We start from the raw sequence: 26966 nt of genomic DNA on the forward strand, positions 1-26966 counted from the left end.
TTGAAGACCTGGGAGATGGGGAAAATATTTGAGACCAACTCTGAATGAGCCTGTCAATGAAGGGATTTATTTTCAAGAAGAGGTCATAGGGTTAAAAAAGAAAAATAAGGATCATTTCCATGAAATAGCTTCAGCCAACTCCTACCAAATCAGACGGAAAATAACTACAAGTCAAAGTTGCAATGAAATTAATGTAACTTCTAGCCATTTTCTCTTTGCCCTTAAATACTGCTGTAATTGAGTTGTAGAGTAAGTCAGCAAAACATCTAACATGACACATCATTTTCTTGAATATCAGTCTGCACAATGACAAGATAATTAAATTACTGTGCTATTATCAAATATAATTTCCAGGAAATTTAACTTCTTTCTTTTCCAACTGACAAAGCCCAAAATAAAAAATTGAGCATTAAATTGGGCATTACTTAGGGATTTGAAAAAAAATCTATTTTCTCCCAACACAATTAATTTCCAGAAATTTCTGTTACTATTATTAAGCCATTAATAGGGACTTCCTAATAATTCTATAAAGTACAGAATAGACATTTTTCACTTAATCTTTTTATTCTTTTCATTAATTTTTTTAAAGTTGCATCAATCTGTTAGACTGGTATTTTAAACTTTTTAGAGAGTGTCTTTTTTATTTCCTTCTTTAAGTTTTACCTATACTTTCCACAAGAAATTTCACAGGCATTTGGGAACTTTCAGTTCAATAACACACTTTATATTATGGATTTTATATTCAAGAAAGGTATATAAATATGTAGCAAATCTTGGAAGCCTTTAAGGTATGAGTGATGGCTGCTCAGGCAAACCATGGGGAAAGATTGGAAATGATAATGGTGTTCATACATCCTCCCATAGGCAGTGAACAAGGTTGGTCACATTGACTCTATTATGACTGAGACTGGCAAATTTTACTTGGTTCCCCAGAATCAGTGAAAAGAGATTTTGAAAACATATCCATAAATCTACTGTGGGTGTTTAATTCAAATATTCCTATCTTAATATGTAGTATGGTATTAGTCTGCTTGGCGTAATTTTTTTCAAAAGGAGAAAAAGCAAAATAATAAATAAAATAGACAAGTAAAGGACCCTAAGAAGCTCAATTCTTTTTATAGTCTTTATATATTCATTGATATAATATCTTCTAGCTCAGCCACTGTCTGTAATACAGCATCTCTGCTTTTTATTTCACCATTTCAACTCACGCAAATCACTCTTGTGTAAGGGTGATCGATAATGACTTCATCAAGAAATCCACCATTAATGTATCAGTCCTTGTTTAACATGACCTTTTTATCTTTTTATTCTTTTCATTAATTGCTTTTAAAGTTGCATCAATCTATGAGACTGGTATTTTAAACATTTTAGATGGTGTCTTTTTTTTCTTTAAATTTTACCTATATCTTTCCACAAGGAATTTCACAGGCATGAAATGATGTTCTCTCACAATGATGACTTCTCTCTACTTCCAGAAAAATCTCTTCATTCTTGGCCTCCATAACCCTAATTTCTCTTGGTTTTCCTCTTACCTCTCTGAGCAATTCTTCTAAGTCTACTTTGCTGGCCTTCTCTTGTAATAGGCTCTGAAGTGCCAATGTTCCCCAGGGTCTTGATCATGGCATTTTCTTGCATTGCACATTTCTATGGTTCAAGTACTACTCATATGTTAGAGCTTCCCAATTCTATAATATTATCAGTCTTGGAACTCTCTTCCAAGATTCATGCCTTTACTGCTTGTATTATTCTGAACTTTCTTTTACCTGAACACCTCCGAAGAAACCAAACCTGGACAAACTTCTTTTATTTCCTAAATCTCTTCTGTCCCTCATCCCACCTTTATCTAACCACAAATCCTATATACTCTACATGCTAAAAACCCTTCATGTCCATCTTTTATTTGTAATCTGCATTCCCACTGTCCCTTATTCAGCAGTCATCTGTACGACTGCAAAAATCCAAAGAGAAACAAACAAGCAAACAAGAACTTTCTAAATGATCTTCCTGCTTTTAATTTCATCACATTTCCATTGTACTACTGCTTATGTGATTTTTCTAATATATGTAACATAGCCACTTTCCTATTCTACATCTTAATGTGGCTTTTCTTTCCTTAAGTCAATATCCACATCCTTAGTAGGTTATAGGAAGCCATTCATTCTCTGAGCGCCTTCATTTCTGGGCTCTTCTGCCACCCTCCACACACTCACTCACTTCAGCAACCTTGAACACTGATGTTTACTATGTGTGCTGCAAACTGTCTTTCCTCTGTGCCTTTGGACATGCTGATCTCACTGACTCCAAAATTCTTCCCCTCTTTTTCTGCCAGGAAAATTTATCTTTTAAGACTCACCCAAAAATTTCTTCACGGCTAGGTCAACCTCTTTTCCTAAGCCATATTAGATGCTCTCTTTCTCAGCTTCCTTTAGCATTTTGTACATGCTTTCATTACAGCAATTTATACCACGGCTTGTCTGCATTTCTTTATATATACTTTGTATAGCCTTTTTTTTGTATATCCTTCCTGAGGAAAGGAATCATATCTTATTCATTTTTATGACAAACACCAGGCACAGTGCCTAGTGCTCGAAAGATGTTTTTTATATTAATACTAAGCAGAGAAGGAGGATATGCATATGAAAGATATATGATCCCTGATTTCAAAGAAATAACATTACAATATAAAGATTTATAGTGGAAAAAATATAAAATAGATTGCTTATGTTCCACCAGAGAGTAAAATTAGAAGAATTTACAAAGAAAAAAATTACTCACTAAAATAACGTACTCTCTAATCTTTGGAGTTATCTAACTAGCAAGCAGGAAGCATCAAGAGTTAGTGAGCTTCTTATCACTAGATTCAGGCTGAAAGAAGATGGCTTAATGTCTTCAACTCGAATGTGGTCTCTATTCAACTCTTGTATTGGATGACAGTTTAGACCTCTACAAGCCCTGCGTGCCTGATGTCATTCTCTGAAAAGGCAGACAATTAAGGGATTCTGAAATAATATTTTTAGTAAATAAGATTATTTGGTATCTCTGCCTCAATTCTGTAATTTAAAATATTAAATTTGAATTAATTACAGTGTATTCATAGTAAGAGTTCACTAAAATTTTATAATTCCACAATATTCTGGGAATGGACAACTAGAGACATTATTTTGGATTTATTTGGTGGTAGCAGAGTACAATAATTAATACCTCCTTTCCCCTACCTGAGACTGGAAACTTAGTAAAGATGAATATAGGAGTCAGATAAATTAAGGTCAAATATTACGTTTGTTATCAATAAAAATGAACAGCTTTGGGTTACTGATAAAGCCACACTCTTCTGCAGGCCTAATAATATACCCTACATTGAAAATACTGATTGCCTTAGTTCCTTTTGTGCTACTAAAGCAGAATACTATGCACTGGGTAATTTATAAAGAACAGAACTGTCTTTTCTTTTCCTTTTTTTTTTTTTTTTTTTTTTCTTTTAAGACAGAGTCTCTCTCTGTCACCCAGGCTGGAGTGCAACAGCCTCTTCTTGGCTCACTGCAACCTCTGCTTCCTGGGTTCAAGCAATTCTCCTGCTTCAGCCTCCCCAGTAGCTGGGATTATAGGCGCCCACCATGACACCCAGTTATTTTTTTGTATTTTTAATAGAGACAGGGGTTTCACCATGTTGGCCAGGGTGGTCTCAAACTCCTGACCTCATCATCCGCCCACCTCAGCCTCCCAAAGTGCTGGTGTTACAGTTGTGAGCCACCACACCAGGCCCCTAGAACTGTATTTTCACAGTTCTAGAGGCTGCAAAGTCCAAGATCTAGATTCCAGTATCTGATCAGGGTTTCCTTGCTGCATCCTAACACAGCAGAAGATGGAAGAGCAAGAGAGAGACAAACTCTATGTCTTCACATGGCAGAAAAGCTGAAGAGATAGAACTCACTCCCTCAAGACCTTTTTATAGCAGCATTAGTCCCTTCCACCTATAAACCTCCCATCAGGCCCTACCCTATTGCATTGGCAATTAAGTTCACAACACAGTAATTTGAGAGGACACAATCAATCCATAGCACCCATTCATCTAAAGATGCTGGTTTCCTCTGTTGAGACTGCCAGAAGGTAAAGAGCAGAGCCAAAGAAATTTGGGGAGGATCCAGAAAAACTTTAGCCAATCATACTTTTTTCTCTTCCCCCATTTTCAATGGTCAGTGGAAGGAGAGTGAGTGAGTGGGTGGAAAGAAATTAGAAATGCTCCTCTTTTTAATTCTTCTAGAGAGTTAAGAAGACTTTTCCTTTTCTCTATGGATGCATGAAGAATAAGGAAGTGTTCTAACATACTCTTAAGACCAATGTTATTTTCAGTAGCTTCTTACTCTACAATTGGCCTTACATATTAAAAACACAATCTTCTCTGATATTTTGAAAGATTCAAAATTTAGCAGCTGTACTGAAAACTAACCTGTTTCTTTAGAATAACTTCACTATTTACTTATGTACTCATGCCTTCAAAAAAATATTTATTAAATGCCTATCATGTTCCTGGTTCTTTTATGCTAGTGATCGAAGAAAAATAAGCCACCATCAATGTCCTTAAAGATCACTAGCTGGAGAAATGGCCAATTAACTAATAATAATAATAATAGCAATATTATTACAGTAATAATAATAATTATTATTATTAATACACAGTATAATGGAGGAAGGACTATTATACCATGAACCCAAAGGGGAAGGGGCAATTAATTACTAGAATAAAGAAAAAGAAACATTATAATAAAAATAACAAAAACATACTGTCCTGATGTAGGCTTTGAAAAATGAATAGGAGTTCACTAGGAGAAAATGAGTGGGAACGAAGCTATCCCTTAAAAAAGAAGGCTCACGGGCAAAGGCACAAATGTCTGAATATGCAGCATCTCAGAAATCATTAAAAGGAAAGCACATTTGATATATGTAAAATATTTTCACATTTCACATAAAGTTTATTAAAGCAGGGAAACTTTTGCGTAGTTTAATAAAATTACAAAGCTCTAGAGGTGAGGCATTTTGAACTAGTTAATAACCAAATGATTTAAGGAATTATTCATTAACCACTAACAAATACCTCCTGCATCCCTCATCTTTGGTTAAGTTCCAACAGTAATATCTCAGAGGTCTTGGCACTTGAAATCTGAATTTAAGCATTTATGTCTACAATATAAGGACCAAAAATATTTTGCTTCTGGGTCATTAAAATTTTTAAAATAATAAGCCCTTCCTTAGCAGCCTTTCTATTTGGTAGAATGCCATTCAGGAACGTTTTCTGTATCTGAATTCATAGGGGAAATAAAGTGGTGCTCTTGTTAAGGAAATCCATTTCCTCCAAAAGGACAAAGTATGACAAAGACTGTTTTTCCAACTTAATGTAAATTTCATAACATCAGCAGCGTGAAGTGCAAACTGCCAAATGGAAAGGCTCACACACGTCCCATCCACATAACACATGGACTCAGGAGGGGCAGAGATGACATTTTACTTTAGGAACTATACATCTTCCACACAGCTTCTAAGATCTGCACTGGTGAACCCACTCCTGTCTGTTGAAGTCTTTGTCTTTATTAAATGCCTTCTTTCAGGATGGCTAAAATGATGAGAGGATTTTTGCTTGCTTTTCTTCTTCTTTTCCTGTCTCTTTCCCTTTACAGATACAGCCCCAGTGATTGAAAAACCTGACCTGCAAATCTGACCGTTCCACTTATCTAGGACTATCTCTAAGTACAAGGTCGACATTATCTCAGCCTGCATCCTGTGTAATTATAGTATTTGGCTGGCATTGCTGAATAGGGGCTGAAATCCATCAGGTTTTAGTTAATCTTCCTTGAGTAATCACAGCTGGTTGGCCGGAAGAAAATGATTATGAAATAAAGTTGTTGTGTCTCAATAATAAAGATTACTGATATGCAGGGCAAGCTCTATCTAAGGTTAACCTTTCTCTACATATGAAGGCTCTGTATAACTGAGGAACGATAAATTATTTCTGAAAAGTCTGCTTTGCTTCAGATTTTAACTTCTCCTTTCTTTTCACTTTTACTAAATCCCCCACCAGTCCTGAATTTTCATTACACGGCACTGAAACACATATACTAACCCTTTGGAAGTTTTTCAAACAGATCCAACTAGCAGTTTAATGGACATGAGATCAGTTTCCTTCGAGTCTTTGAATAGAATCTCATGTTGTTTTATTAAGAATCTTTTTTATTGCGCTAATCTTGAGGCTATGAGTTATTCACACTATAGACAGGATGAGAATGAATCTGCATGGTGATATTAGAGAGCATGTCAATTGGTATTGTAGTGGTGCAAGCTGTATATTCAAAACATAAAACAGACTTACACAATTGGAGAAAACTCCCCATCACTGTCTATGCAATATGAACAATCCAGCATACGTCCAATCCAATAATTTTTACTCCTCTTATAATAAGAGACGATCATAAAAGATTTATCTAGCAACTGTAAAAAGGCGCAGATGGTGGTATGGTGGTTAACAGCACATATTCTGTAGTCATAGCTAGCTTTGCCTCTCACCGGCTGTGTGACTTTGGGTGAATTACTTAACCTCTCTATTGACTTAGTTTCCTCGACCTTAAAATAGAGATGATAATAATAGTAGCTGTCTCATGTGCACATCATGAGGATTAAATGAGTTAGCATATCCAGGATGCTTAGAACAGTTATTGACATTTAAAAAGCATAGTAAGTGTTCACTCTTGATAACATTAAAACATACAAAGAAACAGGATTGGCGGGATCCTAACATTGTTGGATAGGCAGTAAGTACAACTTGCAAGATCTTTAGCCCTAAATTCTTGTTTGATACTTGACTTCAGGCTATTAACATTTAACCAGAGACTCATAAATAAAATGAACTGTAGTTAAACTCATCACGTTAATGCTTCTACTCATGAGAAAATAAGAACGCACATAAAAATAGTATACCATGGATTTTGTCTGAAGGGTAAGATGAGAGCAAGAGGACAAGGGAAGATGATTTGCTTGAGGCTGATGGTTCTGGGCATGGTGGCTTCCGGACTCTTCCTTATACCATTGCTGTCATTGCCCTTACATCACATGACTGGGATGACCACGGAAGTTCCTCCTACAAAGAAATACATTTCAGTTTCTGAGTTTCCAAGCACATTTTGGCATCCATGCCTTGGCTATTGCACTGACTCTTCTTTCTTCCTAATTACATCCCTAATGTAAATACATCCAGCAATAATCCTTAATTACATCCTCTTAATTATACACCTACTGCAAATGCATGCCAACTCTCCTTTGTCATCATTTAAGTCAATTGGTTAATACTAAACCAAACAAATACACAGACACACAAGAAAGCCATCAGTGGGAAGTTTTGAATAGAAAGATATGTTGAGAAATATGTATTTTTCATTTTTATTTTTTAAAGCCAAAGCAAGTTTATTAGGAAAGTAAAGGAATAAAAGAATGGCTACTCCATAGGCAGAGCAGCCCCAAGGTCTGCTGGTTGCCCTTTTCTATGCTTATTTCTTGATTATATGCTAAACAGCGGTGGATTATTTGTGCCTCCCATTTTTGGACCATATAGGTAACTTCCTGACGTTGCCATGGCATTCACAAACTGTCATGGTGCCGGTGGGAGTGTAGCAGTAAGGGCGACCAGAGGACACTCTCATTGCCATCTTGGTTTGGGTAGGTTTTAGCTGGCCTCTTTACTGCAACTTGTTTTATCAGCAAGGTCTTTATGACCTGTATCTTGTGCTGACCCTCTATTTCATCCTGTGACTTAGGATGCCTTAGCCTCCTGGAAATGCAACCCAGCAGGTCTCAGCCTTATTTTACTCAGCCCCTATTCAAAATGGAGTTGCTCTGGTTCTAATTCCTCTGACATTTCCCCCCTCCCTTTTATAAGAGAACCCTTAATCCTAGGGGTTGCAGAGGGACAATGATCAGTCTTCTGTAACTTCTTCAGGCTGAATAGGGGCGAAGTTATACCTGCCTAACTATTGGGTCTCTTGCATTTAGCACAGAGAGAAGTTCAGTCAGAAAGCACTGGTATAGTGAGGGCCATTCATAACTCTTGAATTCCAACACATGGTGATATCTGAAAGGTTAATAACTATTTAATTTAAGAAAACATTGAGTAAGCTTATTCTGCATTCCTACACAAGATTACAACAGCAATAGGAATGTGTATTTTTAATAATTCCTCTTAATTTGAGTTTAATTTAAAATTTTAGAAATTGCTTCTTAATCATATTACATTTCTTTCATTTTTATGAATCTTATCTGGATTTTTAAAACACAACACAGAGAAAAGTTTCAAGATAGAGTCTAGATGTCCATTCTGTGTGTGTTTATAAAGTTTCAGATCATCATCCATATATTTCTGTATTCTCATTGATCTTGCAATATCTTCTTTTATTTGGCTGAAGATCATATATAAAACGTCAAAGCATGTCAAACACATAGATCTTCTTTAAGTACAAAAAGAATTGACAATCCATTTGAGAGTCATTAGGGTGTAATTTATAATCTAACATGAAATTATACCTGTCTATTTTCACCACAATAAATCTGCATGGCTCTTACTAATATCAAGGAAACTTATTAATGTGTCTTAATGGAATGAAAATTTAAGAATAATAAGCATTTTGAAAGATAACACCACTGTTAATTGAAAGACAAACATTTTTTAAGTTAGATTATTTGAGGAATAAAGTGACTGTATTTTGGTTCTTGAGAAGAGGCTATTCTCCAGACATCATCTTTTTAGGAATTTATAATGGGAAGATTCTAAAATCTTGTTTTGCTCCCAAATTCTGTCTCTAGATATAAGGAAGAGATTATATAAAATTAAACTTTTATATACATAAAGATTATATAAAATTAAACTTCAGAAAAATAGTAAAAAGTCAAACTATATTAAACAAATCATTATGAAAATAGAACCTTCATAAGATAATCACTTTCTAGATTTTTTTTTAAATAGATGTTTGTTTTGTTTTGCTTTTAAATAATGTTCAGTGCTGCTTGTGTTTCCATTCCTATAGGGGGCTTCCTAACATCTGTTTTCCTTTTTTTTTTTTTAATTTCCATACATGACCTTTGGCCTATTCTCTGTGTTTGGAGAAAAACAGGAATTAAAGTTGACATTATCTCTATGCCTTCTCCAAACTGCATAAATTCACATTTGTAGCCTGTCTTATATCTAAGCACGGGCTTTCTGACCACAAAATCAATTTATCTATTGTTTAGGAGGAAGTTAATTATATTGTGTGTATATTTTAAGCATTAGACAAATGAGCAGGTACTTAAAAATCCTGTATAAGAAGTAAAACTTTTCACGAAAAGTAATGATGAGATAAAGAATTTAATATTATACTAATGCATACTACACATTAGAACACAAAAATCCTGAGCTGTACAGAACAAATATTCCAAATAAGTGGGTGAAATAGCTAAGAGACTGGCCAAAAGAGCCTCTCTTTTTTTAGTATAGACGCTGGGTATAATCTATACTTTCATATGTTCTTTCTTTTAATTGTTATAATTTACATACCAAAAGTACACAGATCTTATGTATACAGCTTGATGAATGTTTCCATAAGGATATACCTGTGTTCCACGCCTTCTTAAACAGAATGTTCATTTAAACATGACAGTTTTCCTGATAGCCTCAGAAAGTATTGTGTTAAAAATACAATATTGACTTCAAGGTCTAATGATATGACTGGAACCCCCTTACCCCTATATTTAAAGTCAACTGGGCTTTATTTTACTTTGGTTCTTTTGTTTTCCTATAGACGTCTGCCTTCTTTATTGCTTTAGTTTTCTTTACATCCCTGGGCTTAATATGGGGTCAAATAAAATGTTTATCAAATGTTTACAATAACGAATTGGGTATCAGATGTCCATCCTTATGGATATGATCTGCACAGTGAGACTGAGTAATATTGAGTATTTTGTTATAAATAGGTAAGTATTAGTAATGTTAATGAGCTTTATAATGTAAAATATCTTATAAACCTAAACTGAGGTAAGGCTTGGTACATTAATGTTTTCTAAGGCCTGCTAATTTAGAAACTACTTACTCTACTGATTAAGACTTTGGATACACAACAGTGCCTAGAAGGGTCCAGTCATTCAGAACCTAATGGAGACATCAAGACAATTGGTCAAGAATGACTAATGTCATATTACAGAATAAGACAAGTCTCATAAAAGACTGTTCAACAAACTGCCTGTTTCCACACTGTGGAGGACATATATGAGCTCTGTTTTCTCTATTTGAAAGCTTCGGAGACATTAAGATTTCCTAAACCACCTCCACTATGTTCAGAAATGGCAAAGAATTATATTGCAAAACTTTGAAGAGTTTCTCTGATTTTTACAACAAATATGCTCAACTGAGATGGGTTGGAAGGAAGACACCTTAAGGATCCCCCTGTTTCACCCCCACCTTCACCCCAGTATGTACTGGCTGCTCTTGTGAATGTTATGGAGGCAGTCACTAAGGAAAGAGAATTATCCTGTTACCTAAGACACGCGATTGCAGTTGAAGAACATGCTCCACGCTCACTCCAGCCCTGTCTCAACTTGCAAACAGAGTTAACACAAACCGCAGCTTTTCTACTCCTTTTGGCATTAGCAACTAGTTTTACAAGTTTTCTTTAAAGAGTGAATTGCTTCCTATTTATCTATATAAAATGCTTTTGTACATATTTTGCTACATTTTTTAATCACAATGTAGTACCGTGGAAAGAACACTACCTGATAGGACAGAATACAAAATGTTCTGGGAAGACAAAGGTGGGACTAAAACAAAAGGATGGACCTTATAGTTTCTTTTATTTCCATGATTCTAGGATAATTATTATTAGTTACCTATTTGTAAAGTTGCCTGGGTTTCTAAACCTTTTTCCCAAATGTTCTTATACAGTTCTTTAAAGTAGTAACTTTTTAGACATCTGTTAATGCTTTTTAATTCCTTAAAGAACAATGATAACCAAAATATTTTCTATGATGTATAGAAGTATGTAATTAAATCAGAAACCTTAACAAAGACTGGCTGTTTCTGTTCACCATCAGACTTGAAAACTAGGAATTTATTTTTGGTTGACTTTGTTTTTTTTTTTTTTTATGTGTCATACGTGTGATTATCAAGGTGGTAAAAGAACATCTTTTCATGACACCAGAATGGTCAAATATGAGACGTATTTATCTGACTAGCCATTTGGACAATTTTTTATATAAATGTGATTAAATCCACTTCCATATTCTATACATATGACCCTTCCCTCTTCCTTTCTGAGTTTGTTTCTTTTTGAACATGGTTTGTCCTCCACTGAAAGGTTATGTATCTGATATTTCTTAAAAAAAAAAAAGTAGTCCTGTCACAGTGCAGGCATACATTCACTATTTGTTTTCTCCTCTTTCTGAAAATAGGAATTCAAAGACAATTTCAGGAACAAGGTAAGCTGCCAATTCTCTGAACAGCTAAGGCACTATTCTTAATGACTTCCCAATAGTAAGCACTACTAACTATTGCTAAGCCCAGTTTATGCTCCTCCCAAATCTGCTCATTCTCATATGCAAGTTGATTTCAGGTGCTATTGAATCAGTCCATACAACTTGGACAAGAAGCATAGGACAAGTGCAAGAGACAGTAGGGTTTAGAAGTTCTATGACTTGATTTCTCTGTCTTTCCACTCTCCAGCTAGGGCTCCAGAGCCTCCCCTGATTCCTACCTCCCCCAATCCTCTCAAAGTAAGGTGAGAGGGAAAAGCCATGGGGACTGCTGGCAATCGTCCTCACTATTCCCAAGGTAAGAGCCATATCTGCAGCCCCGTATGTTGAATTCTACAGAAATCAGCTTGAGCTACAGATACCCTAAATAAGGTTAAGCTTTCTATTTTTTTAAATGAAAGAGCTATCTGTAAATTCTAGATTTCAGAATTATAAATGTGAGGCCTATTATTAAGGTTCTCATACTCCAAAAAAAAGCTGTGTCTAATCTCTAACTTAATAATGATGTCTCTACATATGTGCACTGTATTTGATGATGAGTGTTGTTTATCAGAAGTGGGGATGTGTCTGCGTGCATGCTGCATCGTTAATTTTCCATGGGTCAACGTATTCCTTCCTATTTCCCACATCATCTCTTAATGAAAAGTGCTTAAAAGACATTTAAATATCAGACTTTATGTTATTACCATTATTAAATAAGCTTAAACTTTTCTTCATCTTTTGTAATTCTCAGTTGCAATAAAGTCTCCATTAAAACATTCTTCCTTCCCTACTGCCTCAACCTTGATCTATTTAATAGAAGTTGGCAACATCAAAGTATAACTAGTGAACTATAAGACAATTTTAACACCTTCATGGACTAATTGCTAAATGGCTTTTATTTAATTGTCCAAGGACAGATCTCTGAGGATATAACCTGGTGACAACATGAACAGAAAACTTAATGCTAAGGTTTTATTGCAACAGACTAGCAAATACTGGTTGCTTGGCTGGTCCTAGCAAATCTGAATCGAATTAATACTTATCCAGTTCAATTATAACATTTGTCTAAACACTGCTTTATTGGCATGAAATTGAATGGTTTAACAGAATTTTTCCAGCCCAAAGAAAAATATTTTATTATATTGGCCATTAATCAATTCTTTAAGAAAACTACTAAATGGAGATTGACTTTCAGAAAATTTTGGCTTATTTAATAGTTCTTTTGTAATTGAAGAGAGGTTAACATAATATTGATTTCTGCATTAGGATAGAAAACCTTGCTAAGGTAAGTAAATATTAATAATGTTTTCACATCCCTTTTTTAAAAGGCAAGGTCTTACTCTGTTGCCCAGGCTTAAATGCAGTGGTGAGATCACGGTTTACTGCAGCCTTGAATTCCTGGGCTTAAGCAATCCTCCCTCCTCAGCCTCCAGAGTAGCTGAGACTGCAGGCATGCATCACCATGCCTGGCTAATAGTTGTTTTTTTTTTTTTTTTTTTTTTTCTTAGATACAGGGTCTCTCTCTGTTTCCAGGCTGGTCTTCTTATTCCTAAAATACAAATTGAAAAGAAAAGGAACTTCTAAATGAAAGTATGGAATCAATGAACTAAGTTCAGCTAACAAAAGCTGACTCCTAACCTTTCAGAAATGGGCCGCACCTCACACTAACCAAAGGTCCTTTAAATGAGAAACCTGGCTTCACATATATAGATATGATTCAAGAGAATATTAACTGATTTTCTATGTTAGGAAAAATCCATCTCTCAGACCATCTCCAACCACCCAATCATGTATTAGTGGTGCTTTTGAAAAATAATCAAAGTAGACCAATCTCTAATTTTTAGTTCAAAATTTTATCAAAAACCACATTTGTCTGAACGAGTTAAGTAGACAACAGCCTCTGTATTAGTCCATTTTCATAGTGCTGATAAAGACATATAGGAGACTGGGAAGAAAATTAGATTTAATGGACATACAGTTTCACATGGCTGGGGAGGCCTCACAATCATGGTGGAAGGCAAGGAAGAGCACGTCACATCTTATGTGGATGGCAGCTGGCAAAGAGAGAGCTTGTGCAGGGAAACTCTCATTTTTTAAAACCATCTGATCTTGTGAGATTCATTCACTATCATGAGAACAGTGCAGGAAAGACCTACCCCCATAATTCATCATGTCCCACTGGGTTTCTCCCAGGTGGGAACTGTGGGAATTACAATTCGATATGAAATTTGGGTGGGGACACAGTCACGCCATTATCAGCCTCCTTGATCTGATATTACACTGAAAATATAATGGTCTAGTGGTTTTTTTTTTTAATATTTAAAACTTGAGGCCGGGCGCGGTGGCTCAAGCCTGTAATCCCAGCACTTTGGGAGGCCGAGACGGGCGGATCACGAGGTCAGGAGATCGAGACCATCCTGGCTAACACAGTGAAACCCCGTCTCTACTAAAGATACAAAAAAACTTAGCCGGGCGAGGTGGCAGGCGCCTGTAGTCCCAGCTACTCAGGAGGCTGAGGCAGGAGAATGGCGTGAACCCAGGAGGCGGAGCTTGCAGTGAGCTGAGATCCGGCCACTGCACTCCAGCCTGGGTGACAGAGCGAGACTCCGTCTCACAAAAAAAAAAAAAAAAAAAAAAAAAAAAAAAAAAAACTTGAACAAAAGCCAAATATAGTGTTTAAATTACTTTTATGTCTCTTACAATTATAATATGTGATTATTCAAGTGTGCAAGTTGGTTTAACCTCTCTGTATGTTACATGTGTAACAAATGTTTACAGCTGTAATTTGTCCTTGCACACAGATAATTGTGTTCACCAAGGTACTGAAATAATGTACTTCGATTTCAGACTATAAACAGAATGTACAGTTCACAGCACCTGGAAAAGCTTGCATATCTACTGAGAGTCTGTCAGACAGCCTGAAGTACTGGAAAATTCTCAAAATATCCTCCTCAGTTCCATGGGAGGTGTATGACAAAAGTGAGGTTCATCAAGGAAGCAAGAATCCCTAAACATACTCAACAGAAGGGGCACACTGAACACACTCAACTTATTTACACCCTTGGAGGATTGCCTTTTGTGGGATTCTTTATTTTAACGACTTTATTGAGATATGATTACCATACACAAAGCTGTTCATATTTAATGTACACAGTGAGTTTGGAGATAAGTATAGACCCATAAAGCCATTACTACAATCTGCCATAAACCTATCCATCACCTCCAAAAATTTATTCTTGCCTTCCTATTTATTAAAATTTTGTGTGTGTATGATAAGAATGCTTAATATAGGATCAATCTTCTTAGCATATTTTCAAGTATACAATACATTATTATTACTGTAGATCTCTACTATAACTTTGTACCTCCTGTTTCTGCCTCATCCCAGCCCCTGGAAACTGTTATTCCACTCTCTGCTTCTTTTAGTTTGACCGTTTTAGATTCATCACATAAGTAGTTTAGTATTTGTTTTTCTGTGCATGACTTCCCTCACTTAGTATAATGTCCTCCAGGTTCATCCATGTTGTCACAAATGGCAGGATTTTCTTCTTTTTTAAGGTCGAATTAATATTCCTTTGTGTGTTTGTGTGACCTTTTCTGTATCCATTCATCTCTGGATGGACATTTAATTGCTTCTATATCTTGGCTATTGTGAATAATGCTGCCGTGAATATGCAGGTGTAGATATCTTTTTGACACATTGATTGTATTTCCTTTCAATATAGACTCAGAAGTGGGATTGCCGGATCATATGACAGTTCTGTTTTTAATGTTAAGGCACCTTCATACTGTTTTCTATAGTGGCTACACCAATCTATATTCCCACTAACAGTGTGTAAGGGGTAAAAAGAAATGTACAAATATCATAAATGTCTTAACCCATTTGGGGTGCTCTAACAAAATACCAAAAACTGAGTGGCTTATAAACAGTAGAAAGTATTAGGTCTCACAGATCTTGGAGTTAGGAAGTCCAAGATCAACGTGTTGGATTCAGTGTCTGGTGAGGGCCCACTTTCTGGTTCATAAAGAGTGCCTTCTTACTGGTTTCTTACATGGTGGAAGGGGCAAAAGGTCTCTCTTGGGCCTCTTATACGAGAACACTAATTCCATTCTTAAGGATTCTTCGCCTATGATTTAATCACCTCCCAAAGGCCCCACCTCATAACACCATCATCTTGGGGATCAGGATTTCAACAGATGAATTTTGGGGATAGGGGAACATAAAACATTCAGACCCTAACAATAATGTCAAAGAGTAAGTCAGTAAAGCATGTTAAAAACAGGTTAAGGCCAGGCGCAGTGGCTCATGCCTGTAATCCCAGAACTTTGGGAGGCCGAGGTGGGAAGATCACCTGAGGTCAGGAGTTCGAGACCAACCTGGCCAACGTGGTGAAACCCCGTCTCCACTAAAAATACAAAAATTAGTCGGGCGTGGTGGTGGGCGCCTGTAGTCCCAGCTATTCGGGAGGCTGAAGCAGGAGAAGTGCTTGAACCCAGGACATGGAGGTTGCAGTGAGCTGAGATCATGCCACTGCACTCCAACCTGTATGACAGAGTGAGGAAAAAAAAAAAAAACAGGTTGAATAGATGGAATTTATGGTATTTTTAGTACAGTTTTTTTTTAATGAAACGAATGAGAGTTTTAATTTAGGTAAAAAATGATGGAAAGACCAAACAAATATTTAATATTTACAATACACAGTTTATGCCACCTCAGATCGACAGCTCAGGTGTCTTGGATGCAGCCACCAACTCATTCTCCAGATGTGCTCTGCTTGCAAAATTCAGGCAAAGGCTATAGCTGCTCAGAGAAGTACAACTGTGGCCAGGCCATGGCCAGCGTCTTGCCCTTGCATCTCTCATAGAGCAAGTGTTGGCTTAAGGCCCCTCTCACCTGTCCAGCCCCGCAGCTTCACTTTCTGAATTACTTTCCTATTGCTGCCATAAAAAATTGCCACAAACACAGTGGCTTAAAACACAGACTTATCTTCTATAGGTTAGAAGTCTGGCATGAATTTCACTGGACAAAGATCAAGATGTCAGCTAAGCTGCATTTCTTTCTGGAGGCTTGATGGGGACAATCCACTTCCTTGCTTTTTCCAGCATCTAGAGGTCACCCACATTCCTTAGCTGGTGGACATCTTCCTTCATCTTCAACAGCAGCAGCATCACATTCTTTTGACTCTCCATCCATCCTCACACTTCTCTGACTGGAGCCCAGGAAATATTGTCCAATTTTTAAGAACTTGTATGATCAGATTAGGTCCATCTGGATAATCTAGGAAAATCCCCCTGCTAAGGTCTTTGACATAATCACATCTGCAAAATCCCTTTAGCCATGTAAGATAGCTGAGATAGGGTGGCCGGAGAAGATCTCTTTAAAGTGATATTTGCATAGACACTGACTCAGGGAATCACCAATATTCCCAGATACTGAGGATTAAAGTGTAAGCTATTTCAAGGACCATTATTCTGACTACCACACTTTCACCTGATTCTTGTAGCCGCATTGTCAGCAGGAAAATCCTGAGTATGTACACATGGCATAACTTAGGACTTGCCTTCCGTGCCACTTGCTCCATCTTCCAAGTATGTCAGTCTACTCAGTCTGTTTGCCCTTGCTATTGCTGTATGTTTATGATTTATTTAATAAATTCACTATCCAAGCAGCTTTATTTGGTCTGTCAGTCTTTCTGTTTCATGAGCTCTGGATTACCTGCCTGGTAGCACACCTGGAAGCTACCATTGAATTAAGGTAATTCCCCAAAGATTTCAGTCTTGGTTGGTCCCTATACAGAACCTCTGTATTAGTCAGGGTTCTCTAGAGGGACAGAACTAATAGGATAGACCTATATATAAAGGGGGGTTATTAAGGACTATTGACTCATACAATCACAAGGTGAAGTCCCACAGTAGGCCATTTGCAAGCTGAGGAACAAGTAAACCAGTCCAAGTCCCAAAACCTCAAAAGGGAAGCCAACAGTGCAGCCTTCAGCCTTGGTCAAAGTTCTGAGTCCAAAAGCTGAAGAACTTGGAGTGTGATGTTTGAGGGCCAGAAGCATCCACCATGGGAGAAAGATGTAGGCCGGAAGACTAAGCCAATCCAGTCCTTCCACGTTCCTCTGCCTGCTTTCATCCTAGCCATCCTTTCCAATGCTACAGGAAAAGCATTGTACTAGGTAGCTTAAGCCTTGCTTTTGGAAAATAATAACTGAAACTGTTGATTGTAGCATACAATGTCTTGCACAGAGGCACCTGCCAAGCTCTACAGCTTGTCACATCAGGCTTCCCCTTCCTCAACTACAGCAGTCTTCTTTCTGTTGTGCTAGCACCCCAAGTTATGGAACCAAGTTATTTCCATTCTTAAGGTCTTTGCTGTTGCTAATCTTTCAGAATGCTCTTTTCAGATGCTTTTCCAGGTTGACTATTCCCTTTGTTGGTGTCCATTCAAATGTCATTTCAGAGGCCTCTCTGGCCGCCCCATCCAAGGGGCCACCCCACCCCACCCCTGCAGTGCTCCATGGCGTCTCACTTCCATAGCACCTATCATGACTTGCAATTACCTTGTTTTCCTGTTCACTTCAGGTTTCTCTCTCTTTTTGTTTCTATTTACTAGAATGCAAACTCCACAAGATAGGGATTTTTGTCAGCGTTTCTCACTACTGTATCAGCAGCACACAGCACTCAATGTTTTGCACATTTTAGATACTGAATATGAATAGCTAAGTGAATGAATGAATGAATAGATGAATGAGTATAAAGGTGAATAAGATATGTATTCTGATAACAGCGTAGAATTCATCATTCCACCGAGAGATGGCATATGTAACAAAACTAAAAATTGTCGAGTTTTTAATAGTATATATCTGTGGTTCCCAAACTGTGTTCCAAGTTATGCTACATTTTTTATGATGCCACACCTCTGTGGAGCTGGATTTTCTATGGTTGCTGAAATAAAAGCAAGTAAAATGCAATAATCAGTGTGGAATAGGAAATCAAGCTGTCAGTGTCCAATCTAGTTCCAAGATTTGAGAAATTGTATGCTGCTCAACAAATAATTCTAGTTATGAAAATTTAAACTTTCGAGTAGTCACATTTTAAAAAGTAAAAAGAAGCAGGTAAAAAAAGTAGTAATTTCAACTTTTTAGATTCAGAGGGTAAATATTCAGGTTTGTTACCCAGCTATATTTCATGATGTGAGGTTTGGGTACAGTTGATCCCATCAGCCAAGTACTGAGCATAGTACCCTACAGCTTTTCAACTCTTGTCCCTCTCCCTCCCTACCCCTTCCAGTAGTCCCCAGGGTCTACTATTGCCATTTTTATGTCCATGAGTACCCATTGTTTAAGTTCCACTTATAAATGACAATGTGCAGTGTTTGGTTTTCTGTTTCTGCATTAATTCACTTAGAATAAGGCTTCCAACTGCATGCATGTTGCTTCAAAGGGCGTGATTTCATTCTTTTTTATGGTTGTATAGCATTCCATAGCATACATGTATATATATGTATATACACACGTATGTGTGTGTGTGTCACATTTCTTTTCTTTATCCAATCCACCATTGATGGACATTATTACTTAAATTAGTTTCCTGGAGAATTTGGAGTTAGGAGTTTTTAAGGATAATTTGATGGGAAGGGGGCTTGTGAGTCAGGAATGCTGATGGTTGGGTCAGAGATGAAATCATAGGGTGTCGAAGCTGTCTTGTACTGAGTCAGTTCCTGGATGAAGGTCACAGGATCAGATGTGCCAGTTTATTCATTTGCGTGGTGCCAGCTGATCCATCCAGCACAGGGAAGGTCTGCAAAATATCTTAAGCAGGGATCTTAGGTTTTACAATAGTGATGTTATCCCCAGGGGCAATTTGAGGAGATTTAGAATTTTGCAGCCTCCAGCTGCATGACTCCTAAACCATAATTTCTAATCTTGTGGCTAATTTTTTAGTCCTGCAAAGGCAGCCTAGTCCCCAGGCAGGAAAGGGGTTTGTTTTGAGAAAAGGCTGTTTTCATCTTTGTTTCAAAGCTAAACAATAAACTAAGTTCCTCCCAAAGTTAGTTTGGCCTACGCCAAGGACAACTTGGAGCTTAGAAGCAAGATGGGGTTGGTTAGGTAAGATCTCTCTCATTGCAATAATTTTCTGTTATGTTTTTTGCAAAGGTGGTTTCAATCCCATGTCTTTGCTTTTGATGACAGGGCTGCAACGAACATATGAGTGCATGTGCCCTTTTGGTAGAACAATTTATTTTCTTTTGCATATAAACTCCATAATGGGATTGCTGGGTTGAATGATCATTCTGGTTTATGTTCTTTCAGAAATCTACAAACTGCTTTCCACAGTGACTGAACTAATTTACATTCCCATCAACAGTGTGTAAGCATTCCCCTTCTCTGCAGGCTCACAAGCATCTGTTGTTTTTTGACTTTTTAATAATCACCATTCTGACTGGTGTGACATGGTATCTCATTGTGGTTTTGATTAGTATTTCTCTGATGATTATTGAGATTGAGCATTTTTTTTTATATTCTTCTTTAGAGAAGTGTCCATTCATGTCTTTTGCTCATTTTTAAATGGAGTTATTTGTTTTTTGCTTGTTCTGTTGTGAACATTCCTTATAGGGACCTTTGTCAGATGCATAATTTGCAAATATTTTCTCCCATTCTGTAGGTTGTCTGTTTACTCTGTTGATCATTTCTTTTGCTGAGCAGAAGCTCTTTAGTTTAATTAGGTCCCACTTGTCATTTTTTTTATTGTTGTTGCAAGTGCTTTTGAGGACTTAGTCATAAATTCTTTCGTAAGGCCAATGTGCAGAATGGTATTTTCTAGATTTTCTTCTAGGATTCGTATAGTTTGAGGTCTTACATCTAAATCTTTAAACTATTTTCAGTTAACTTTTCTGTACGGTGAAATGTAGGGGTCCAGTTTCATTCTTCTACATATGGTTAGCCAGCTGTCCCTGTACCATGCACTGAATAGGGATTACTTTCCCCCCAATAAAAGCAGCTAAAATCAATATTAATAATCTATTTAATTGAATCCAATATATCCAAATATTACCATTTCCACATCTAATCAATACAAAAATATTAAATGCTGTTTTAAATATTGTCTAAGAGAAAACATTTAAATCTTTAATTCAGACCAACTATGCTTCAGGCATTCAACGGCTGCACTTAGCCAGTAGCTACTATATTCGGCAGTGCTGGCCTAGAGTCATAAAACACACCAGCAGGAGGCCTGGCCCACAACAAAATTCTTATCTACTATTTATTTTTAATCTTAAGAAGAAAAAAGTTAGCCAAATCTTATTGCAAATAACCAATAATCGAGCCCAATTTGAAAGAGTAGCTAAGATAAAATACTCTCTCTGTTTACTACAAAATAGTCTGTAAATGATTTCATACCTGGTTATCTTATGTAATGATATTATTTCACTGAGATGATTTGTTTAAAGCACTTACACAGTACCTGGTATGAAGTACATTTTGGATAAGGATTGAGTATCATTATTAACAGCAATGAGAACATATCAGTTTATTAATATCCATGAGTGTGACTAAGAAGAAAAAAGTATAAGAGTAAAAAGTACCCATTACTTTTTAGGTGCTTTCTGGTAAAAAAAATAAAAATAAAAATAAAAAATGAAAAATAAAAACAGACAAATAATTACAAGAGAATGGACTTGGAAAACCAGTACAGAATGTGAGTGATAAATTAAGCATTTCTTAAGCATTTTAAAAACTTCCCAGTTTCCAAGCATTATTATTTTTATTTGGTTCTGAATTTCAGATATGAGCCAAAAAATATCTTTACTGTTTGGATCAAGACTACTCAGTGTTTCAACCAGGAATGCATAGGAGTTTGCTGTTACTTATACCTCCCTCATTTTTTGTTCAGCTCAAGGTGAAAAGAAAAAAAAAGAAAAGAAAAAATTCTGTGCCAATGTTTTATTTCTACATTTTCTATTAGAAAGTCCCTTCCATTACCCCATCCATCTTCTCTCCCACTTAGGCAAGAATGTGGCAAATGTGGCCATAGCTACCCTGGTTAAAGTAGAGTAAGCATTCCCTTCAAGCGTGAATAATGCTAACCTTTGTAAGGATGTATTTAACCTCTTAAAAATCCTGTGAGTTTCTGAAATATTCATTGTACTGAAATCAATAAATCACTGAAATCCCCACTGGGAGAGAAACTTCCTGAGGTCTCAAAGGCCAAGCCAGAGTGGAACTAGTAAACATCAGTTTCTCACAGACATGCAATTAGAACATCTGTTTGTGTCTTCTATGCCTATTAAGATGTTTACTCTGTTAATTGTAGGCATAACATGGGTATCCATCAGTATTTTTGTTTTCACTCCCACCATAGGAATTCAATAACAGAGTTCTAACCCTGGCCAGCTACCTTGCTGGTCAATTTGCCACTTGTCTTTTTAAAGAGAATATAAGAAATGGCACTTTGTCATGAGCAAATGATGGGTGGTGAAAGACAATTGTGAGAAAAATTGTCAAGGTTGTGGTATAAACAAATCTATTTCACCACTGTGATATTTAAAAGGTTCTGAAGTTTCATGATTGGTTGATTATGTCAAAAACAGCTACCTCTGGGATCAAGGGGTAGATCTGGCAGCTCTACAAGCATTTTTAAATGCTAAGTTCATTAGCCTTTCCAGCTGTGCTGTTAATTTTCCAGCTTGAGTTTTTCTACTTGAATGGGTAGCAATCTTCTGCAGTTTTCTTCTGTCTTAGACTGTTGAGGGAAACAGAAAGTAGAAACCAAATTGCTTGAAATAGAGTTTACATTATCAAATATGCTTTAGTAAATGATCTATATTTTAAAATCATACTAGATACATAAACAACCACGAATCCATAAAGTAAACTGCCTAAAAATTTTGAAGTATTGTCAAAATTTAGTTATACTGTATAGGTCAAAGATTCTATTCTAGTGATATTGTGACCCTGAAAGGCTATCTAAGCACACAATATTTGGATTTCAGCTATCGGTTTATAATATTGTTAAATACATAAAAATAAGTATTTAATATAATCGATACTTGGTATTTATACAACACTCTTACCTTGTTGCTATTCACAAAATTGATTATGTAATAGTAAGCATGTACATAAAATCATAAAAAGAATACTTGACATGTAAGTTATACAAATTTATCTCCATCAAATAATCATTCAAACATTTTAATAAAGAATAAAAATTTAGTATTAATTTCATCTTCATCTCTATTTAATATTTTTGACAATTAGGAATAATGACAATGGCCATGAAAATAACAGTCAAATGGAAGTAAAATGTAGGACTTCTTTTTTTTTTTTTTTTGAGACAAGGTCTCGCTCTGTCACCCAGACTGGAGTGCAGTGGCACGATGTCGGCTCACTGCAACCTCCACCTCCCAGGTTCAAGGGATTCTCATGCCTCAGCCTCCAAAATAGCTGGGATTACACGTGCACACCACCATGCCTGGCTAATTTTTTTTGTATTTTTAGTAGAGACGTGGTTTTACCATGTTGGCCAGGCTGGTCACGAACTCCTGACCTCAAGTGATCCACCCACCTTGGCCTCCCAAAATGCTGGGATTACAGGCATATCAGCTAGGCCCACTGTGTTCAACACAGTCTTTGAAATGAACCTCTGGTTAAGAAGGGTATGTCTATGCCACCAATCATTTAAAAGAAGAAGTTAAAAAAAAAAAATACTCACTTGAAATTGAATTTCTTCCACTGCTTAAGTCCTTTAAAAGAAGAAATTAAAAAAAAAAAAAAAAGGCTCCCCTGAAATTGAATTTCTTCCACTGCTTAAGTTGAAATTTCTGAACTTCCTCAAAGGTAAGCAAAACCAAAGTAAAAATTCATTTCCTAAACATTCTTCCTAAAACGATTATTTTTTCAAACATTCAGAAAAACTCTCTTGCCTCCCTCCTAAAACCTTCAAAACTACGCATTGCTAAAGTTTGATGGAGATATTTTAAGTCAATGACTGTCAATGAGATATTCTCTACATTGAAACAATATCACTGCAGGACTTTAACAGTTTATACAATGCCTGGGGCTGTTCATGGCTAAGAGGTGTCATTTTAATAAGGTCCATGGAATCCTACCTTTTCTAAGTGTAACCAGGACTATGACCTCATTGGGGATTGAATCAGTGCTAGGGGGATTTCTACATTCCCCTGTTGTCCTTATCTCAATCACAGATGGGGATGAAAGAAAGCACACATTCGCATATATTGGTTAACAGCAATTAATTGTTAATGGCATTCAACAATTTTGAAAACAAAAAAGGAATACTTCCAGTCTATGATTTCAAACTCATACTCTTAGCCACTATGCCCAATAACCTCTTCATAATAAAAAATTCAACACCTATTTTAAATTACTACTAAAAAACATTTTTATTGGAACTATGACTGGAAAAAAAAAAAAAACAAAAAACAAGATTTTTCTAAATGAGGGATCCATTATTAGAATGAAGTAAAAAAACTTTCACAAAATTTTCTGCCTTTCTTTAAAACTTGGCATGTGAGTTTTAAGAAAAAATATATTCAGTGTTTATTAAAAATATATAATTTGGGTTTATGTTAAATCAGTATGCACAGTTTTATATGTTTCTGGGGTATAAATCAAACTTATTGGAGTAGATTTTCTTGATGTAAACCTACAAGTAAAACTACATCCCTCAGAGAACACGCCAGACTACACAGCTGTGCAAGTGAATTATGCATTACAAGGCTGAGTCAATTTATCATGAAACTGGCCAGATTTCCTGAAGGCTAATGCAGTATGGTTTTGATAACTAAAATATAAGATAAAGCATGTCATAATTCAAGCTGCTATAATCTAGACTTAACCAAACCTCAGCAGTTTGGAAAGCATTAATTAACATAATGATCACTAAATCAAAGTTGAGCACCAAGGTAATAATTTATTAAAAGTTTCACAAAATTTCTGAAACTGTCTTTAACATATGCGGGGCTAAGTTCTATGAAATTCACCAGTCATCAAAAAATAGAATAGGAAGAGGAGCAAGGAGAGTGTTACTTATTCTTCAGGCATTGTGCTCCTTACACAGCAAGCAGCTAGATCCAGTGTCTTTAATCACAAAATAATAAAATATCAGAATTGGGAGGGAGAAAAGAAGTCTAGTCACACACATAATTAAGAAAAACCATGTAGTATTTTAAAGTTCTTGAGTAAATTGGATGATCACCCACAAGGAGAAGTTCAAATCAAAATGCAAATTTCTAGGTGGAATTTTCTCTGTATTTTTAAATGTCCTAGAACAGTATGTACACCTGTAGTGTAAGGCAACTTGGACACACTATTGTCACAGCACTCCTGCGGTTTCTCTTTCGTCAAACAATAAAATGCTCTGTTTACTTTCCAGGCTCCTGAATTTTACCAAAGTACCCTAAGAACAAATATCTATGAAGACTGCACAAAAGTAATCGTGGCTTTTGCCATTAATGGGAGTAGAAAGGCAGGTAAGCTCTGATTAAAAATAAAAATGGATATGGAATCAAATTATCTATAGTTTGAATAAAATAATGAGATGCAGTGATGGTGGCCAGCTCTCGTATTTGTCCAATCCCCGTGTTGAAGTATGTGGAGTAGAATGATTTAAGATTACAAAGCAGCTGAAAGAAATCACTGCTACTTATTCTAACTGGATTGTATTTTCTAGAATTCTGGAAAGTAACGTGTATTCTTCCAGTATGTTGATGCTGGGTCAGACACTGTTTGACAAAACTGGTAATGGGTGTCCGTACTGAGTCTTCCAAACTCATTTGCCTCCTCTTGTAGCCTAAACATAACTCAGTCACAAGTATTTAACTAAAAAGAATTAAGTATCCAGGTGACTGTGTGTCCTTTCTCCATGGCTTCTTTATCCTGATCCCCTTTCTTTGGTTTATATGCTGTAATATCGTATTACCACGATGAAGTATATGGCTGCACAACTAAAAGGGCTTCCTCCTTACGCGGTCAAAGTACAGTACCCTGACCTTACAATTAGCTCCCTGAATTCACTGAACTTAAAGGATGACCAGGGCCATTTTCCTTTGGTCAAAAGTAGCAGTTATATATATATATTATATCTAATAGTGTCCTACAGAATTATAGAAAAGGAGAAAAGGCAAAAGACTGGCCCTTTCCATGAATATGATATGGCAGAAAGAATGTAAGAAATAAGCTTTATTTACTATGACAATTTACACTTTGGAATAAGATTTAGTCTGCCTCTTTTATTACTTTTCATCTTCCCTGTGAAGCATAAATCCTTATTTTGTATAAGCTATGGTCACTTATTACCATCTCACATTTTTTATGGATTCAGGTCTTTTTAAGGAATACTTCATAACAAGGCCATAGCCGGAAAAAAAGAGTCATTATTTATTGTACACCAACACTTGCATGTTTAAAAACAGTTATCAAGCAGTGAATTTTATTCAGATAGAAATTGTCACTGAGAGGTTTCGTTTACAGTTGAAGAGGTATGCTTATTTAAAAGATGAAGACAGTGCAGCAAATTTCTAAGTCTTTAAGTACAGGTTGTTCATACCTTGCTAATCATTCTCAAGCTTCGTTTCTGCACCAGAAAGCCATACTGGGTTACTAACTTTCTGCCAGCATGAAAAAAGTGGCAGGTTAAGGCGACCAATTTTACCACAAGTGCTTTCTCTATCTAGATTCTTCTCTGACTCTTGAGAGAATTCCTTAGATAATTCAAATAGAAATGCTTTTACTGGTTAACTTTTATCATACTTTGTTAGGGAAAAGTTTTATAAAGGTAAAATATGATGGAAGGATGCCAAAATATTAATTATTTAAGCTATTACTATGGCAATCACTAGCTCCAATTTTCTGAAAAATTCTCAATTTTAAACAGACTGTTCTGTGGTTCCCATAAAGACAGTCATAATGTTTTACAACATATATCCCAATTTTGGATTCAGAACAAACAGTTAGACAATCTCCCACTTGCCAATAGTGTTGAAAGCTTCTGTATTACAGTGCCAGCAACAAAGGTAACTTTCTAAATGACTAAGTACTTTATGGACACATGCTCCCATGCCCTTTAAAAAGATATTTTAAGTAACTGTTAAAGTTCATTGTAAGAGGAAAAGATTCCCTATAGTAGTTTTACAATCCATCAACTCTTCAAACTGAACGAGGTTTGTGTTGTCAAATGGTATTTTCATGGAATCCCATCAAAGAAAATTCAGTGGTTGCAGAAGGCAATACAGGTAATTCATTTGGCCACCCTCGACCTTGCAAGGCAATCTGAATCAAAGCTCCCAGCACCAAACCAACAACAGTATTTGAGCACAAGGGTGAAGAAAAGCCTGTGAATGTCTGTGAGGCTTTCTCAGTCATTCCATAGTCATCAAACGGAGACTGAATGGCTGAAGGAGCCACATGCTTCATTTCCCT

At 36.3% G+C, this 26966-nt stretch overlaps 1 long non-coding RNA gene across 8 annotated transcripts in view; it reads right to left on the minus strand.

The window, feature by feature from the left end:
- Positions 1-26966, minus strand: part of LOC105486124 (uncharacterized) — a 329958-nt gene that overhangs the window by 81754 nt on the left and 221238 nt on the right. For 6 of the 8 annotated variants that reach the window (XR_011620990.1, XR_011620988.1, XR_011620989.1 and 3 more), the window contains one exon: positions 6970-7129. This is a non-coding gene — a long non-coding RNA (uncharacterized lncRNA). Of the gene's footprint in view, positions 1-6969; positions 7130-12863; positions 13029-22121; positions 22270-26966 lie in introns of those variants that run through there. The other 2 variants (XR_011620986.1, XR_011620992.1) reach the window with 2 other exon arrangements.

This window comes from Macaca nemestrina, chromosome 3 (assembly GCF_043159975.1).
Source record: "Macaca nemestrina isolate mMacNem1 chromosome 3, mMacNem.hap1, whole genome shotgun sequence".
Taxonomy (NCBI): domain Eukaryota; kingdom Metazoa; phylum Chordata; class Mammalia; order Primates; family Cercopithecidae; genus Macaca; species Macaca nemestrina.